An 8,466-nucleotide genomic window follows, 5' to 3' on the forward strand; every position below is an offset into this window, starting at 1 on the left:
TTGTTATGTACTAAAGTTCTCACCCTGGGCCAGCAGGGGGATACTGTAGATAGTTATGCAAATAAGGGATCAAAAGTGACGTTCAGTGATTGGATAGTTACAGAAAATGGTTACTGTGCAGGCTGGCTGAACCCTTCAGTTCAGTTCTGTTATGGCCTGTGAATAAACAAGAGCTGTTTGAAGAATCGCTGTGTCGTCTGATATGTTCACCCACAACTTAACAGTGCTTGTGCTCTTCCTCGCCCTGAGCCCATGAGAGGACCCTTGGCATAAAGTGTGACAGAACTGGGCAGAGGGGGAGACTGGGAATCTGGGAGGCAGCAAGCAGGAGGAGGAGGAGGAAGAGGACTCCGGGAAAGATGGCCAAGGCTCACTGTTTGACAACAAATGTCCTACAGTGAAGATAGTCAACAGCGTCTTACACAAGCTACACATTCAAGGGGCTTCTCAAATATTCCTAAACCATGACGCAATACACATACACAATTTACTATGTTATTTACATTTAAGTACATTTATATGTATTTTACTTATAATTTACTAGTTCACACTTTCTTTTTGAGGGGACACTTCTGCTGCAGAGGTTCTGTGTTATTGCTGCACTGAAAGAGCAATGTTTTGAATTGTAGTCACAAAATGACCCTTGAGAAACAACTAACCCTTCTCTTTGTACATGAGGCTCTAATATTTACAGAATAAGGTGACACCACTCTTGTTCTTTGAGCATCTGGGCTCCCCATCTCCTACTGCAGTAGCCATATACTTGGATTGTGGAAAATACTGTCTCTGCCAGAGCCTTTATGTAGACTTGAACTTAAGCAATCCTACTGAAGGGAGGAAAGGAAAACCTAAATGGAACCTTTCACTTATTTTCAGAAGTAAGGGTCAAGGGCCACCCTTTCCTTTTGCCAGTTCTACTGCTGCTACAACTATAGCTCCTGCTAATCGTTAGGTGAATGTGCAACAAAGAGGATTACAAAGGCGTTGGCATTAAAATTCATTTGCCAGACTGCAAAGAGATAAATGTGACAAATGTCAGATCATGATAGGGTAGGAATAATATGCTTTCAAAAAGCGTGGATGAAATATGCTGCCTTTATTGTGGTTCACTGCAGGAAATTTTAAAGTTACTGCTGCATAATTGGTTGTTTAAATGGTAAATCCATCTAACTAGCAACTTGGTCACTTCAAACTCCCAAAGCAGAAAGTTAAAAGTGCATTTATCTGTTCTTAAGGGTATTTTTGTTCATGTTTGCTGCTGCAATAGGAAATGAAAAATAAAATAATAAAGGTGATACTTCCTTCTGACAGTAAGTGTGAGCTCCCACTTATTTTAAATGGAGTTTTTCCACTTCATTCCAACACCTAGATTGGTGTTTGGGCAATATTGGGTAAAATACAAATACATTGATATGATAAATTAATCTGTTACAAAGCAGGTGGCTGAGTATTCTTCAATAGATTGAGAAGCCTTAGATAACATGGGTGGTTTTTAAAAAGACCGAGGCCCCTGGTGAGTGAGGCTGGAAATATGGTGGACATCTGCTATTCTGTTCTCAGAAGAAAATTGCAGCTTCTTGCCAAAGAACCCAAACAGTCTCTTGTCATAGCAAGCTTTTCCCAAGCAAATAATCTGACACCGAGAACATGAATAGGAAACTCTTGCTGTGCCATTTCAGAGGTTTGTGGAAATTCTGGTTGCTATAAACATTTAGTCATCAAAGCAAAAAACAATCTGTTACGCTGGGCGTGGGTGGAAATGGACAGATAATGAGTGGAATGAATCAAACAGGAAGTTGGCTGTCTTTGCAACAGATGCATAGTTGTAACAGCCTGAGACCAAGAAAAAGGGGAAGGTTATTTATACAATATCCAATTTATGCTGCTTTTGCCCATGTCACTCCTCCTCCTCCTCCTCCTCTTCTTCATACAACCCTTCAGCTGTAGATATCAATATAAAACCACAAAATACATAAGAACAACAACAAAATAATAATAATCCCCCTCCCACAACACATTTAAAAGTTCATCAAATGTCAATCAGCCAAAGACCTGCTTGAAGAGGAATGCTTTTGCCTGGCACCTAAAGGTGCCAGCTGAACCTCCCTGGGGAGAGCATTGCACAAATGGAATAACCACCCATACTCTATTTTTGGCATAGCAGAGGAAGGAGACAGAATCATAGAATTGGAAGGGACCTTGAGGGCCATCCAGTCCAACCCCTGCAATGCAGGAATCTCAGCTAAAGCATCCCTGACAGATGCCCATCCAACATCTGCTTAGAAACCTCCAATGAAGGCGAGCCCACAACCTCTCAGTGGGAGACCATTCCATGTCAAACAACTCTGTTAGAAAGTTCTGCCTGATGTTCAGTCAGAATCTCTGTTTCTCCATAGATAATGTGATATCCAATATTTATGGTGTGGCTCTAATTAATCACCACATAATTATCTCTGTTGACAGACTGTCGACAGGAGATGGCTAGATAGATAGAAAGGTGTGGGGGGGGGGACACACCTTGGAGGAAACTTTTGGTCAGGGAGCCTGAATGTACAATCAGACTCCATAGCAGCCAACTGCTATGGCTTTGTTTAAGACACGGGGCTGGCTAGGACTGAGAAAGAGTGAGAGAGCCACTCCAAATTCCTATTCAGCCACTGGATGGCTTTGTTCAAGCCACTCTCTCTCCCGCGATATAAGGTTATAAAACACACTGTGCACTGAAAGATGAGATAGAAATTTATGGAGGCAGTCCCTATGCCTTCCTTATGCTCAAGAACTTTAACCTGAACCCCAAAGAAACAGGGCTTCCCCTCCTAAGAAAAGCTCAACAACTCTGACCTGAAAACCACCCCCCAAAACCGGGCTTTTCCTCCTAAAAAAAAGTTCTATTTTGACCTGAACCCCCAAAACCAGGGCTTTCCTTCCTAAAAAAAGCTCAACAACTTTGACCTGAACCCCTCAAAAGGTGGTAGATCACTGCCAGTTTTTAACTCTGTGGGTAGATCGCAGTGTCCTGGGAGCTGACCATCCCTGATCTAGAATAACTGCCCTGTTTTGCATAGTGATGGCCGTCAGTCTGGGATGCTTTTAGACAGATTCCTGGCTCTGTCCTGCCTTTCCATGTTTGAGGCAGCAAATCCTTCTGATTGCACTGCTGGGGACCACAAGCAGGGCGAGTTGCTGCTGTTGCCCAGGGGTCCTGCTGGTGGGCTTCCTTTGGGGCACCTGGTTGGCCCCAAGAGTACAGGATGTTGGACTAGAAGGGCCATGGGCCGGATCCTGCAGGTCTTTTCTTCGATTTTAATGTGTTTATAAGTTGCTCACTGTCAGGGGCTCAGGAGCAGGAGCACAGGGGAGAGAGGAAATGGAGAGCAAAGGGGAAGAATCCGAGGGCAGCATAGGGGAGTATGACAGTGGCCCGAGAGATTCCACAAGCTTCTCCAGCGAATCAGAAGATTCCCAGAAGGGGGCGCCGACGGTCAGGGCAAGGGGGGTCCCAGGGGGGACGCACCAGAAACAAGGAGCCAGCGGGGAACCCCAAAGCAGCAGCGGGGGATCAGGACCAGTTTCCCCACCAGAGCGTAGTGGGGGGGGGAAGAGTCACATGTGTCAGGGCCAGCGTCTCCTCCAGCGGGGAGAGAAAGTGAGTCAGGGCTGACCACGCCTCCAACGGAGGGGAGGTCAGTTGCAGCTAGCCCCCCCAGAGGGGGAAGCAGTGACAGCAGCAGTGAAACGGTCAGGAGGAAAGTTGCTGGCTGGGCGCGCGCGCCAAGTTCAAATGTACAGGCGCGGGGGACAGCAGGAGACCCGGATGGGGAACCAGCTCCTAAAGCCCGCCGGAGGGAGGGGGAAGGCTCAGGGGATTCAGCATCAGAAGAGTCTAGAAAGGGCGAGACCCCAACGGACAGGCGGAACCAGAGGCGGAAAGAACAGAGGAAGAGGTGGAGTAAGGCTAGAGTCTTAAACTGGTGTCTGGGGGGAGGAGACTCAGACGGAGCATCAGCGGTCTGATAGTTGAGACGTAGAGCTGCACGCTGCGGCTCTGGAAGTGAAACTGAAATTCAATAAAGACTTTTGTACTTAACAACGAAGCAGCGTTGGTCCTTTGTGAGCTGGGACCTCGGGCGGCTCTGACACTCACCTTAAAGATTAGGATCTCCATCCCCAAGCATGGCAAGGGGTTCAACATATGCAAGTGGGGGGTGCCAGATCTTTGTCAAATGATTTTTAATTTGCACTCTGACCCTGAGTATGTGAGCAGATCTTTCTTTGCTTTTCTCCTTTTCCCACTGAGGTGGCAGTTGTAGTTTCACTATCTGTCTCATCTTCACAGCAAACCTATAGTCTATTGACATTTAACACTTTCACCGCAGATTAACATTCAGCCTCTTTAGAGCACCCTTCAAGTGTTTAAGCAGACATATGCTATCCCAGTAACAACAGTCCTGTGAAGTTACAGTATTTTCACCTTTTTGCACACAGAGGCTGAGATATGGTGGCATCCTTGAGGAAACCTAGGAATGGTGTGTTTCATAGGTGACTCTGCTGTACTTGCATGCTTTAGGCATCACATATAAAAGTTGTCATTGTGGGAACAAATTCAGAAGGGGGGGGGGAATGAATGCACATCCTAGACAACACATATTTTATTTTCATGAATGTAGGTCAATTTGAAAATGATCCTAGTTGCTACCCACATCTCTCAGAATTGAGGAAACAACGCAGCAACGCGGCCTACTTGCTCTCCTGAGAATATGGCAGCCGGGCCAGCCTCTTTGCTTGCTGCGCTGCAAGTAACATAATGGAAGAAACTCCTTTGGAGTTTCAGAAAGGAGGTTGAACAGCAACCTACCAGAGATGCTTTTATCCTGATCTCACTCCAAGAAGTTTCTTTAGGGTTTTGATGACCACTTTTTGCCAGTGACTGATTTTGCTTTCAGCTTTAGGCTCCCTGCCCTGCCTTCTCCGTGGACCAAGAATGAATTGCGTCTAAACATTGACATCTGCCTGCTATGGAAAGTCAGAAGCTGGCTGTTTTCAGAAGTTCACCTCAGACAAAGCACATTCCATTAATATTTTGGATTTCCTATTTATGAAAACAGGGCACACTAAGGGCAGTTATTTTTATTCTGACATTAAGGGGCCTGAGAAATGCCAATCATCATCATAAACATGCCATAAGACTTTAGATGATGGGAAAGCTGCTGTGAGAACTGAGGGAACATCAGAAGCCAGCTGAGCAGACCAAATTAGCATTTTTTCTTTCTTTCCCCACAGTATCTTCCACAAGAAGTTAAGCCCATGAAGTCAGAGAAACTCCAGATGACTCTCCTACTGGGCTGGCTGATGCCTGCTCTTCGAACAGCTCCAGCTCAGCTTCAAGGTTTTTTGGTGCACAGCCAAAGAGACCAGGGGCAAGTGTTGCAGAGACAAATGTCTGTAGGCTCCCATGGAAAGGAACGGCCTTTCCCATGTTCACTTCTACAGTCGTCTACAACTTGGTCGCGAGGGAGATGTCGGCAGTCCCGCCTCCTCTGCTTACAAGTGAAAGCTGACTGTGCTCCCTGAAGACAGGGAACAGGGAAAGAGTGTCCTCCAGTCTGCAAGTAGGATGACTTGTGTTCCTCTTCTTCAGCGATGATGCTCCCATGAGAGAGGGGCCTTCCCTCCCCCAGCCATCATGTTTCCACCTTTCCCCTTCCCACATATGGATATTCATTCAAAATAATTATACCCTGCTTTTCAGCCAGAAAAGCTCACAGGGCAGCTTAGAAAACAACAACAATCTGAGCATGACAATCTAAAAGAAGAAATGACCACAAAAGGAAAAGAGGATTTGTAGGGAAGATGCAAACTAGCAAAATCTACTTGTTTATAAATATACAGGGTTCACCAGCTTGGATGGAAACATATGGTTGCACGCCACCCCAATCTTTGTGCGGCAAGAGGTTCCTGGGGCGCCTGCATTTCCTTGGTGTCCTGGAATGAAGGTCATCCCAAGATGGTGGTGTCTTTAGGATATATGGTTTTATTTACACATATGTCCATGAGACCGAAAGGTTCTTGCTTCCTCATTTGGTTTCTAGGAGAGCCCAAACTCAGCTTTGGATCCAACCCCAAGCAAGACATTGCTGTCTCCTCCAGCTTCCAGCATCAGCTCAGCTCTCATTGCGCAACTCTGGCTATTGTTCTTCTACCTGGGGTCACGTGGTCGAGTGTGAGAAAAGTGTGGGAAATGCCTAAGCCACCCATTTAGAGAGCCACATTGAGCTCAATCTTTGGGCTTCTGCTGATCAGCTAAAGCCATTGTGCCTTGATAAGGCAACTGGTTTGGCAGGCTTCCTCTTTTACACTCTGCCCTCACAGAACATTTACAAAGAGGTAAAGGACCTCTATCATAGACGGAGAGCTCCTCTTCATAGAACGCCCCATAAGGGAAAGAGTTGGCACCACCCAAAAGACATAAAAGGATCTCACAGATCTCCCTTAAGCGGCAGCTCCACAGGGTCTCCTTTCTGCCCCTCTTCCAGGGGCTTTTCTTCTGTCGCCTTGGGGCTGGCTAAGGAATGTGCTAAGTGGACAGAACGTGCAGCTAACACTTTAGCTCAGAGTTTTCCAAATTTGTCATGCTTTTTAGACATGCATCATTTCACAACACAGTAATTCAGTTCTATGAACTGAAGGTTATCCCTTTCCAGCCCCGGGAGGAAGCATTCACATGACACACTGCAGCCAACAGTTTGGAAAACTCTGCTTTAGCCTCTCTACAGTGGTCCTCTGTAGGGAAGCAACTACCAAGCCTGCTGGGGAGGAGGCTGAACTGTCTTGAGGAAGCGGAGGTGGCTCAACCTCAGCCAAGGGTCGTTTGCTTCTGGGTTTTTTAGCTCTTACAGGCAAAAGCACGGAGGGTGTTAATAGCTGATGGAAGATGAAGTTCCTGTGGGTTACTTCCCTTTAGTTTAATTTCTGCCTTTTGAAGGCTGGACTGTGGTTTTCTGAACATCTGGCATGTTCCCTCTCTGTGCGGGAGTTACAAAGTGAGTCTCCCAAACTTTCAACTTATCTGTGCCACCTCCCTTCTCCCTTAAGGGGCAAGATGTCTGGGGAGGAAACTAAGAAAGCTCCAGGACTGTTTCTGTGAAGAGGCGAGACATTTTTCTCCTCAGAACAGGCAGGAGGGATATGGGAGTAGCCCTCTAACAGAGTCCCCCCCCCCCCCCCGTTTCCCTTCTTCACCTGCTTGGAGGTGCTAGAATTCAGGATCAAAACATTTCTCTTTAGAGTTGTCTGCTTTGCCATGTGGCCCCTGAAGAGGAGGCAAAGGTCTTCCAGAGGCATTGTCCCTCTGGTGTTATTTATTCATCATTCCCAGGAAACAGATTCACAACATACCACGTTTGGCTTGCCACACCTGGCTTTCTGCTTGCATCTTTGGGGCAGGTATGGCCAAACTTGGCCCTCCTAATGTCTGGGACTACAACTCCCATCATCCCTAGCTAACAGGACCAGTGGTCAGGGATGATAGGAACTGTAGTCCCAAAACATCTGGAGGGCCAAGTTTGGCCATGCCTGTCTTTAGGGTGTGTTGGCCACATGCATTGTGCTATTTCTGCATTGCAAGTGGCTGGACTAGATGGTCCTTGGGGTCCCCCAACACTACAAGTCTAGATTCTGTTTTACAGGACAAGCACAAAGACCCCAGACTTACTGTTCCAAGGGCAATACTGGCCCTAAGAAGCAGAGCACGTCTTGCTCAGGCTGTAGGGAAGGAAGTCTGGCAAATACTCCTCAAAATGCCCCTTTTCCCTCTTACAGACTAAGGGAAAGGTCACCTGCAATCCCTTAGAATCCTAGAATTGTAGAGTTGGAAGGGACCCCAGGGGTCATCTAGTCCAACCCCCTGCAAGGCAGGAATCTCAGCTGAAGCATCCATGGCTCAGTGGGGAAGCCAGAGAGGGAACCGCTGCTGCTGCTTTCCCACAATCTGTGAGGAAGGAACATGTGACAGATTTTGTTCCAGGTGGAGGTAGAGGCTCCCAACTTTGGGGAATTGATTCTGAAGCTAGCTGATAACCTGCTTTTTACAAAATGCTGCAGTGACATTGCTTCCTACATAAGTGGCATGGTTTGCCAGAGAGCTCCATCCCTCTTTAAAGCAGCCATGGCTCCTTCCCACCTGGGCACAGCTGATGGCCTCTGGGTTTAAGGCAGTTCCACCAGAGGCAGATTGCATTCACCATGTGAAACTGTCACATGTGGGTGAACAATGCAGCTTGTCACCCCTGCCAGCCCCCCCCCCCCCCGTTGAATTTTGCATTTAAATCAAATAGCTATTAGGGACCCTATGGATCGCATGTCTGTGATGGGTGCACAGGGACGGCTAAACTCTGTGCATGTATATATGCCCACCCCTCCACCTCCACAGCACAGGTGTCCCTTGACTGCAAAGAGAGCTATTACCTC

This window comes from Podarcis filfolensis (assembly GCF_964270895.1).
Source record: "Podarcis filfolensis genome assembly, chromosome: 6".
NCBI classification, from domain to species: domain Eukaryota; kingdom Metazoa; phylum Chordata; class Lepidosauria; order Squamata; family Lacertidae; genus Podarcis; species Podarcis filfolensis.